We start from the raw sequence: 12,421 nt of genomic DNA on the forward strand, positions 1-12,421 counted from the left end.
TAGATCATGCGATCTTTTTTCAAGGCCTGTTTTCACGATAGAAGTTTCAATCACAGAAACGTTGGAAAATAGGCTACTGACAACATAGATTTTGATGAATTTATTCCGAACTCTATGTAAAAATAAAAACTCATTTGCAATGGAAATTAAAGTACTAGTGGCATTAGTCATGTTAGTAAAGATATTTTGAAAAAACAAAAATTGGAAAAAACTGTGATTTTTCTTTTTGTTTAATCATCATAATAAAAGTGAAATAGCGAAATATTGATTCGCTTTTAGCCGGCATTTTAGTTCACCTTTTGTCCAAATAAGCAAATAATTTGTCTGTAAAGGAACGATTCGCCTCATTAAATCCGTTTTAATGTGACCTTTAATCATGTAATTGTTACCCCTTACCTAGAGATTGGTTACACATGTATTTAGCGTGTTAAACCACAGAAAAAAAGAAAGAAAAACAAACATTGTTATACAGTTTGAGTCTGGTTGATTTAGAAAATCCTTATTATCGACTCATAGGAGTCGATATTAAGAATTGAACGATGGACAGTGAGTGCGTGAATTTTTCTTGCTACCTGATTGGAAGATATTACGAGACGTGAATAATCAAAGTTTATTGATTGATTAGGACAATCCAAACCTAGTAAATGTCCTTCAATCCCGTAGAGTATCGGATTTGTCCTCTCTATTTTAGCAATTAGATTTTGCCTGGTCATTAGTCATGCATATTCATGATATTGGTACACAGGTAACTTTTATCTATAAATAGTCGAATCTTCTGGAGTTTCGTAGACAACAACGTTAAACGATATACAAATGTATACTACTTCATAACGTGTGACCTCACGTGTGTGGTAAAATTTGTTGATTGATGCACGTGGCTATTCTAGTAAATGAATTAATCTACAAAGCGAGAGCACTTTCCATTTTCATCAGCTAAGAGTCGACTAGCCCTTTTTGAAAGGCTAATGCTTGGTAGTTCATAAAATTAAAATATTGTAGGAAGTATTATGATAATTCATGTCAACACAGAAGTGCTGGGCAGCCTGGGCTGGTTATACCCTCGGGAAATAAAAACTCACCAGAATAGAATAAAGTCATGTAAAGGAGTGATTGAAATTACAGCTCTGTACAGAATCTTTAAAACAAGAGTACGCAGCCACGCTGAAATTTTAAGCCTGCACTACTAACCATAATTGGTTTACAGTTGAAAGATTTAAGAATAAATTTCAAGTATCACATAAAAATAGGTTCAAAGTTACGGCTTGTAGTGATTATCAAAGGATTTTAATCCGTTTTAGATATCAATAATGATAGCAGCAATTTTGTTTTCGGAGGACACAGTTTGTTTGATTACATTTTTTTGGTGTACAATTTACTGTATAAAATCGGAGTTTTCGTTCTTTTGCTCGTTTCTGATTCCTTATGATAAGGAGGTACAGAAACAATGTAGGAATAGAAAATAATAATAAAAAAGTAAATACAACTACCGTTGTTAGTCAATAGATTTAAGAAAGTTGTGAGGAATCGCGTAATATATATAATTCCAACCAATTTGGATAATCATGCAATGCACGATAGAATAATTTCATACATGCTGTCCATAAACTCGGCATCCTTAAATATCTGATGTATTTTAGTTGAAACGAATTCAAAAATATAGTTCTCTATAAACGAAACGAAAACATTTCGATATACATGTAATGGTTATCTCATTTTTAATGTGAACAAATATTTTCACAAAAATCCTACATGAACTCATGATTTTGTACGGCATGCCTCGATTTAAAACTGAAATTTTCCTTGTCAAATGTGAAAGTACAAATAATTGACATATAACCGGATCCCATAAAAATATTTAAGCGGGGAATAGCCTATGCCAATACCTTTGAAATGAGCTAGGTCCTGTTCGGAACTTTGCTGTAGCTTTACGTATATGCCGAGGAATAGCGAGTGCGTGGTAAATAAGGAAAATTTGCTATTGGGCAACTTTGAACCAATATTGTCGAAAGATGGGCCTGGATCCCAGAAAAATATTTAAGCGGAAAATATTTCGGGTCAGTACTTTTGAAATGAATTAATTCCGGTTATGGACTTTGCCGTAGGGATACATGTATGCCTAAGAGTACAGAACGTTTCGTTTGTATTGAAAATACTTTAAGAGGCAACTTTGAACCTCTGTAGTGGCCCAAATCCCAGAAAAATATTTTAGTGGTGATAAAACACTTTTGAAATGAGCTAGGTCAGGTTTGGAACTTTACCGTAGAGGTATGATTGGGTGTACCGAACGCATGTAAGGGTAATACCATATGTACGTTAAGGCACGACTTTAAACCCCTGTGGTTGCCAGATGGGCACAAATCCCAGAAAAATATTACGCGGGGAATAGCCTAGGTCAATATTTTCCGTTTTGAAATTTCCTCGGAGTGCAGTATTTGTGTGATTTTACATTTTATGGTTCAGTGTTTCAAGTTACGTTTTCGCGTTTGGTCTTTTTTCTATTACATTGTACTATATGCATTAGGTCAACTATATTTGGTGTATTGAAAATATTTTACGATGGACATGTCAGTCTGGCAGTTTTTATTTGACTTTTTCTAATTTTACAGTTTATTGCTCAGTGTTAAGTTTTTATGTGTTTTGGTCTTTTTTCTTAAACTATAAGCAATATGTCAACTATATGTGGTGTATAGAATGATTGTAAGATGTATATGTCTGTCTTGCGAAAATTATCTGACCTTGGTCTCATTTTCATATTTCATTGGGTCATATTTGTTAAGTTTCCATGGTTAAGTTTGATATTTTGATTTAGAAGCTTTCAGTATCAACTATGTTAAACACATAAATTGATTTCAAGGTGTACATGTCTGTCTAGCACGGTAGTTTTTTGTTGGAAGTTGAAGTCAAATCAACTTGAAACTTAGTATTCACTTGTCATGTTACCTATGATATAATCTTTCTAATGTCACATAAAAGTTTTGACCACAATTTCACGGTCCTATGAACATAGAAAATGATAGTGTGAGTGGGGCATCTGTGTCCTATGGACACATTTTTGTTTTACATCTCAAGTACTACAAAAATGTAGTATGCTTCAATCGAATTATAATTATTATCCTATTTTAGAGTTAAAAGTCACGTTAAACGCAATTGTATCTGCCGTATAAATTCTTTATTTCTGGATTTTTTGTTTACAGATTCTTTTTACTTTTTTATACATAATAATCGACAGACAGACGTGTAAGATCTAGCTGACCATATACACACTAAACAGAGTATTTATGCTTAGTACTTAAAATGGTATTTCTGATAAAAAAAAAAACCCCAACTCATACATAATCTGCATATACATTTTTTGGATTGCGTGTTTTTCCGTTTGACGTGTAATATATATCATGTATATTCCACTGGATGTAGAATAATCTCAGAAAATTAACTACTCGATCGACACACATGTATATTTGAACGAGACAAAGTTGATTTTTAAGATAGTAAGTCTGAAATAGCATTCCATGCAAACTGAAAGTATATTTTTGAACCTCTCAGTCCTATCACCAAAAAGGTTTACGTAATCCTTAAGAGTTTTTTTTTCAAATCTGCATGATAATTTTTTCTGGAATACGTTTTTTATTCCCTTCTAACATGTATTAAAATTCGTGGTTTCATTTCAAACCGATAAGATTTACCCTGCGGATAATATAACTGTTATATTTGCCACTGGACATAAAACGAAAACAGTCATTGCAAACTATTTTTACGCGAGTCTGCCGAAAATTGAATATAAGTGTAACCATCGTCTTATTTTGATTAAATTGTTACCCACATGCCCTCCCTTCCTAAAAAATATATGTTATATAATTATATATATAACTCGTCTAAACATCAGCCCGACAATGTTAGGTCTGTAAATTTGCTTTCGCAATTTTTTTCCTCTTCCCTCGCCGGAACTAATGTATTCATATACTGCTGTATTTAAGTTATATAACAATCGGAACATTTAGATTTAACTTAAAACGCCATTTCGACCATTTCAGTTTTTGAACTATTTGTTTTTAAGCAATTATAGTATTGTAGAAACTAAGCTCATTACGAAAACAAAATACAATATTTTTAAAGGTGATTTCCGGTTAAGTCTAAAAATAAGTGAGATACATTTTTAATCTATTTTTAGTGTTTTTAAGTATGTCAATTTGTAAAATATGACTAATTACTCATATTGTCATGATTGTGTAGATGATTGAAAAGGAAAGGAATAACGAAACGATACTTTTCGGTTTTTACCGGCGCTTATAGATACGAACTGTGACTTCAGTCAAGAGTGCAGCGAAAAAGTTTGACGATCACACTGTTTAATGTGATTTAAATAGAATATAAGTGTACTTTGCATGGTTGACTGCAGATATTGTTGTGAACGATGGAATATAAACTTTTTATTAATAATAGATTGTGTTACTTCTTGTCAAGACTTCAACCATATAATGCAGGTTCCTAGTTTTTGAAAGTGACTTAATTGGCACTCGTACCACATTTTCATAGATATTTAAGATATGTTATAAGATATATTGAAGGACAAATTTTATGACCGTCTTATGACTTTCATATGATAGGTCATAGATTGAAAGTCGTCAAAGGTGTCTTAAATAATCATACATTGTTCATGTGATGTACTTAATATGACTTTCATAAATGAAACAAATTTTCTTTTATTTGTAATAATGATTTAAAAAATGATTCAAATGACTATAAAAATTGTAAGTATGAAAATAAAAGTTATTACAATGGAAACTATATTATATATGAAAAGAAATTTACATTTGAGTTGATAATTGGTTTATTTTTTTATATTTAAACTTTAATACTTTGCGTTCGTATTTAATAACTCACAAAGTGTTATTTTGTTATAAATACTTAAAAAAATGAAAAGAATACGTACTTAATTTCATGCAATTTGTGAAGTTCATTATAAAAATTTTCATTATGAAAAAAAAAAAACAAATAATCAGCTATAAGTTCATATTCCGTTGTTCAACCTTCATCTTAAAGCCAAATAATTCAGAGAGTTGATAAATCGAGTCCCCGATCAACAGAATGCACGTGTTTTGCGTTACGAAAGAAACATATGAGCGTTTTTCAATAAAAACGTGTTATCTTGTCCCAGCCAGTTTAAAAAAATGTGTTTGATCTTTACAAGTATTTTTTTGTGCAGTCAGTACATTGAATTAGATTTTATATTTTTAAGCAAAGAAACAGTCTATTTTTTAGAGGGATTGATAAGATATTGATTCTTGAATGGTCCAAAACAGCCAAAATGGCATGTCCCTGAACCGCCTGTTCAACATTCATACTATAAAATATCGTAAAAAAATGTAGAAATAAATGTTATTATTACTTAATATACACAGGCAAAATTTGCTCAAATGAATTTCACATCAATCACACGTGAAATTCACATGAAAAATTTCACGTGAGATTCACCTCAATCGAGCTTATACATGAAACTCACGTGAAAATTCTCATGTGAATTTCACATTAAAATCATGAGAAATATCAAATTTTTAGCTCACCTGGCCCGAAGGGCCAAGTGAGCTTTTCCCATCACTTTGCGTCCGGCGTCCGTCGTCGTCGTCGTCCGTCGTCGTCGTCGTCCGTCGTCGTCGTCCGTCGTCGTCGTCGTCCGTCGTCGTCGTCGTCCGTCGTCGTCGTCCGTCGTCGTCGTCCGTCGTCGTCGTCGTCGTCCGTCGTCCGTCGTCGGTCGTCCGTCGTCCGTCGTCGTCGTCGTCCGTCGTCCGTCGTCTGTCGTCGTTAACTTTTACAAAAATATTCTCCTCTGAAACTACTGGGCCAAATTAAACCAAACTTGGCCACAATCATCATTGGGGTATCTAGTTTAAAAAATGTGTGGCGTGACCGCGCCTACCAACCAAGATGGCCGCCATGGCTAAAAATAGAACATATGGGTAAAATGCAGTTTTTGGCTTATAACTCAAAAACCAAAGCATTTAGAGCATATCGGACAGGGGTAACATTGTTTATCAGGTCAAGATATATCTGCCCTGAAATTTTCAGATGAATCAGACAACCCGTTGTTGGGTTGCTGCCCCTGAATATGTAATTTTATGGAAATTTTGCTGTTTTTGGTTATTATCTTGAATATTATTATAGATAAAGATAAACTGTAAACAGCAATAATGTTCAGCAAAGTAAGATTTACAAATAAGTCAACATGACCGAAATGGTCAATTGACCCCTTTAGGAGTTATTGCCATTTATAGTCAATTTTTATTCATTTTTCGTAAATCTTGGTTATCTTTTAGAAAAATCTTCTCCTCTGAAACTACCTGGCCAAATTAAACCAAACATGGGTATCTAGTTTTACAAATGTGTCCGGTGACTCGGTCAACAAACCAAGATGGCCGCCATGGCTAAAAATAAAACATGGGGGTAAAATGCAGTTTTTGGCTTATAACTCAAAAACCAAAGCATTTAGAGCAAATCTGACATGGGGTCACATTGTTTATCAAGTCAAAATCTATCTGCCCTGAAATTGTCAGATGAATCGGACAACCTGTTGTTGGGTTGCTGCCCCTGAATTGGTAATTTTAAGGAAATTTTACTGTTTTTGGTTATTATCTTGAATATTATTATAGATAGAGATAAACTGTAACAACAATAATGTTCAGCAAAGTAAGATTTACAAATAAATCAACATGACAAAAATGGTCAGTTGACCAATTTAGGAGTTATTGCCCTTTATAGTCAATTTTTAACCATTTTTCGTAAATCTTAGTAATCTTTTACAAAAATCTTCTCCTCTGAAACTACTAGGCCAAATTAATCCAGACTTGGCCACAATAATCATTGGGGTATCTAGTTTAAAAAATGTGTCTGGTGACCCGGCCAACTAACCAAGATGGCCGCAACGCCTAAAAATAAAACATAGGGGTAAAATGCAGTTTTTGGCTTATAACTCAAAAACCAAAGCATTTAGAGCAAATCTGACATTGGTAAAAAAATTTATCGGGTCAACATCTATCTTCCCTGAAATTTTCAAATGAATCAGACAACCTGTTGTTGGGTTGCTGCCCCTGAATTGGTAATTTAAGGAAATTTTGCTGTTTTTGGTTATTATCTTGAATATTATTATAGATAGAGATAAACTGTAAACAGCAATAATGTACAGCAAAGTAAGACCTAACTAGAGGCTCCATGTGTAAAGATATGGTTAAGACACTCATCAATTAAAGTGATGTCGTAATATTTATTATGTGTTTTATTATAATAACATCACAAGACATGTCGCATGGTGTCGGACGTGGCATGTCATAATTTGGAACACTTTCGAAAACGTATCATTCGTACGTCTATATGGCATGTCATTGATTCATTATTTTTCAAATTTAAGTCGTACATTGTACATTGCATAATATGTATTTATATATTAATCAATATTTACTAGATAATAGCTATATTTAAATGGTTACGATTTTTCATATATATTTATCGTCATATTTTAAAAACATATTGAAAGAAGGGTGCTTGATAAACAAACTTAATGTAATTATTTACAACGTACTATAATCTGATTTGTACGACTTTGCCCCCCGCAGAGCTATAGAAAAACAGTACATTAACGGGTGTTACACGGACTCTTTTTAGACGATACACGGACTCTTTTTAGTTGTTACACGGACACTTTTTATGAATAGAATCACTCGTGCATGATCAGTGAGTTCATGGGCACTTTAACTTTCAATTAGATTTGAACTTTTTGGTTCACCGACTTATTTCCTGTCTTTCTATTGAACAAAATATTTACGTTAGCATCAATATCTTTTTTCAAACATTTCCAGTTAAATACTATTCACATCAGTACACTAAGGGATTAGACATTTAACTTCAATAGTGGGGGGTATGGTTTTCTCCTAAAATAGATATTTTGATCCCAAATTTTATGAGAAAAAAATTTATTATGGTCAAGCAGATGACAAATTAATGTTTTGAATGATTCCTGATTTTCCAAATACTTTTAATAGTGCTCATTGGCGGATCCAGGGGGGGGGGGGGGGGGGGATTCCGTATACGATTGATCGACCAACCCCCCTTTTTTGTTGGCTGATCAATGCATTTGAATGGGGACATATAGTTGGACCCCCCCTTTTTAAAATGACTGGATCAGCCCCTGATGCTTATTTAAACAAACACATTTGGGTGATGGCGTTGAAAAGTAAATAGTTAATATACTCAAAAAAGAACACACCGCCCCCTTCATGAAGCAAAATATTCGGTCAATAAATGTTTTCTTCAATATATGGACATGAATAGTATTTTGGACAATGCTGAAAGTAAAGAAAGGATGATACTGACGTGAACATTTCAATAAAAATAAGACAAGAAATAAGTAAATAAAAATCAAATCTAATATCAAAAGATAAAATCCCTATCAACTCACCAATGCACGATTGATCCTATAAACAAAAAGTGTTCATCTAATACACGTCCAAATAAGCAGCAAATCTAGAAGAAAATCTTTCAACTTATGTCATCAATTTTGGGCGGTAAGCTGCGATTGGATCATATAGTAACACGTGTTTAATCCCGATCAACACTTGCAGATCTAGAGACGAGCATGAGTTTAAAAAAAAATCACAAAGTATATTCCTGAATATATATAATACTAAGACAAAATCCATTTTTTTCATAAATATTTCATTCCCTAATGAACTAGGAAATTCATTCTTTTGATACCTTTATATTGTTATCGAATTTATATCAGTGGCGGATACATGTCTAAATCCAGAACAAAATAGGGGGGTTCAACTTTATGTCCCCATTTAAATGCATTGATCGTCAAAAAAAGGGTTGTTCCAACCCCCGGGACCCCCATCACTGCATATTAAATTCATGTATTTGGCAACAAACGCGCGATTTTTACGATTTTTTTTAAAGGGGGAATGGGGGATTGAATGGTTCATCCTGCATTTTTTCATCAAACATAAAGATTACAGCCTGTGTATTTTAAAATGAATTAGCCCCCCCCCCTCCCCCTCCCCGCTTTCCGTTTTATTCATAAAAATCAAACGTTATCTTACTTACCACTAAAATATTCCTTAATATATTACTTTTTTACGAAGTTGCATTTTAAAAAGTCTTAAATGTGTACAACAATTATCTTTTACTTGAAATAGTTCTTTTTTTATCAAATTATAAGATTCCTGATTTTTTTTCTTGAAAAAAAATCACGGTTGAAGGGAAAGGAAAAAAAAAATGTGTTTATACTATAACTTACATTTACTGCTTTATTGCTATCCAAGTTTCTCAAATGTTTAGTCTTGCTTAAAATATTATTACTTGAAACGTCGTACAAGTCAGATAAAAAACAAAAGTAACAAAAGAAACAGGCCGGTTACAACCAGCCGAATAGTTTTTCTGCACTTGTAGTCAGGTCAAGGTCCTCGGCTATCGCCTCGGACCTTGACCTGACTACTCGTGCAGAAAAACTATCCGGCAACGGTTGTTACCGGCCTGTTTCTTTGTTACCTTCGTATTTTATCTAATACATAGTAGTCTCACAAAAATTGAAAGGTAAGATGATTGTTACGCATCTTATTATATTCGAGCAAAAACATGGACATTCGTTTATAAACCGGCTAAGGAACTGCTGTGTTAAATTCACAATTATGTCTTATTCTAACCAATAGAAAATATGGTAAAAAATATACTAATACCATTGATTTTTTTATTGTCAATTTGAGGGTGTTTTTTTGGCTGCCATAAATAGAGAATATCAAAAATAAATTCTGTTGACTTGATCACACAATTAACCTCAAAATATCTACGATTATCTGGTTAGTTGTAATTAGAATAATTTGGTTACAGGATTTTAACTTAATAAATATATATGTCGTGTACATGTTATTAGTTTGTACTTGCTATTACTTGTACAAAATTTTCCATCATACAGGTTATTACTTGTATAAATATAATTGTACAAGTAATAACCTGTACACATTTTGTGGAGAAAAAGATAATAACTTGTACAAATCAGTATTTTACCTTGGCCTATTTGAAGTTCACAACAAATTGTTTCCCTTTTAACAAATAATTCATTACTTTGCCTAAAGGTATAAACTCTCAATATGTGAGTACATTTAATATATCAAATATATGAACAAAACTGTTCATTTAAGTAGTCAAAACTAAAGGATGGAAAACAGTATAGAAAAGAAATTTCATGATGAAATAATTAAATTGTGTGAGTGTGATGACAATAAATCTTCTAATAATTCAATATTTACACGTGAAAGATACAGAGAGACTAGTGGGAATGTAAAGGAAGCAAAATTAAGTTCCAAAAAGACTGCTCTTCAAAGATATTTCTTAAGGCTATATGATGTTTTGAGTGTAGCAGGCATTGAAAAACTCATTCGCAAAGGTGACGAATTTTTTACTATTGTACAGTAGATGAACTTTATCCATTGATTAGAACTGTACATTCTGGCCCGAACAAAACAACTAGTTACATCGTTCCGGAACAAATCAGATAGTCAATTTATTCCAGCATATCATAATAACTATTTATTACACTTGGTATAAAACCAACTAGTTGGAAAGTTCCACCGTAACAAACAACTAGTTGGACAATATGTACATCATAGTTGTGTATATCAAATGAAAACTAAAATGTGTTACTGAAAAGTGAACGTGTGCCAACCATGCTTTAATAACTCATTGTATTTAAAAAGATATTGAATAAATACAATGGAAATATGTTAGTTCTTTTATAGACTTATTTGACAAAGAGGAACTTTGTGACTAGTTGATAAGTTCCGTTTGAACTTTTAAGCTAGTTTTCTATTTCCAATTTGGGCTAATTCGCCGATGAAGGAGGAGCTTTGTAGCTATTTGATAGGTCCCGTTAGGCATTTGTGGCTAGGGTCTTTTAGTCTCTGCGCTCTGTTGTTTAAAAATTCATTGCTGATATGTTCTTCCATTTTTTTAGCCAACTCTCTGAATGTAGTTGTCTGACTATTTCATAAGTTCTGTTGGTAATTTGACTAGTTTGTTAGTTCCTTTATAAACTTATTTGACAAAGAGGAACTTTGTGACTAGTTGATAAGTTCCGTTTGACTTTTGTGGCTAGTATCTTTTTTTCCCTTTGAAAACTTTCAAAAATAATATGTTACGCTTTTACTTTTTATCAAATCTCCAAATGGAACTTTTGTTGTGACTGGTTGATAAGTTCCGTTGGAAATTTTGGGCTAGTTTGTTAGTTCCGGTTTTGACGAATTTGGCAAAAAGGTACTTTCTAACTAGTTAATATGTTCCGTTGGAACTTTTCAACTAGTCAGTTTGTTCCGGTGGAACTTTTAAACCAGAGGAAGGAACAAAGTAACTAGTTGATAAGTTCCCCCGGAACTTTTCGGCTAGTTAGTTCTTTCTGCCCGGAACTTTCCAACGTCGGAACAAAAGAGCATTTACACATTCTGGAGTTGGCCATGGGGGCATCCACAAGACATATAAGGAGTTAAAAAAAATTGCCAATATCAGCAGAGAGATTATCAGAATTTTCATTGAGATGTGTGAACAGTGTATTTTGAAGAAAAGTCGTACTGAAACCACAAAATTAGTTGTTCGTCCTATCACTTCTACAGACTTTAATTCCCGTTGTCAAGTAGACCTTGTTGACTATCAGTCATGTCCAGATGGAGAATACAAGTGGATCATGCACTACCAGGACCACTTAACCAAATTCAATGTACTGCACCCTTAAAAGACAAAAGAGCAGCTGAAGTGGCTTACCAACTCACTGACATTTTTCTGCTTTTGGGAGCTCCACATATACTGCAAAGTGATAATGGAAGGGAATTTACGGCTAATGTAATTACAGAACTTATACTCCTTTGGCCAGAGCTTAAATTAGTGCATGGTAGACCACGTCACCCTCAAAGTCAGGGGTCTGTCGAAAGAGCAAACGCCGAGTATGATGATTTCTTGGACACACGAAAACAACAACACACACTGGTCAGAGGTATTAAGATTTGTGCAATTCCATAAAAACAGGACTATATATTAATGATTAAAAAAAAATCAAAGTTAAATTTTTGTTTAATCATGTAAAATAAAAAGAGAAAAATAAAAAACACCCCAAAAAACAAACATTTTAAAAATAATATAGATTATTTCTAAATAAATTGTTGACATCAAAGGTGTTGTGCTTGGTATTGCAGAAAATGGATATAAAATAGGTTCAAAAGTTGGAATCATAATCGGTTTCATGAGTCGAAATCAAATTGAAAAGATTCAGAGAAAGGAATTGACGATATTGGACATACCAAAGAACACAGAGGTTAATGTCAGAAAAGCAGTACAATTGCTTTCTTTAAGTGGTGGCCAAGGTCATGCTCACTGCAGCTGTCGGGGTGGC

The 12,421-nt window shown here is 33.2% G+C and overlaps 1 protein-coding gene across 3 annotated transcripts in view; it reads left to right on the top strand.

The window, feature by feature from the left end:
• LOC143059746 (uncharacterized) overlaps positions 1–12,421 on the top strand; it is a 44,860-nt gene that overhangs the window by 4,307 nt on the left and 28,132 nt on the right. The window lies entirely within an intron of this gene.

The sequence above is a fragment of the Mytilus galloprovincialis genome, chromosome 14, assembly GCF_965363235.1.
Source record: "Mytilus galloprovincialis chromosome 14, xbMytGall1.hap1.1, whole genome shotgun sequence".
Taxonomy (NCBI): domain Eukaryota; kingdom Metazoa; phylum Mollusca; class Bivalvia; order Mytilida; family Mytilidae; genus Mytilus; species Mytilus galloprovincialis.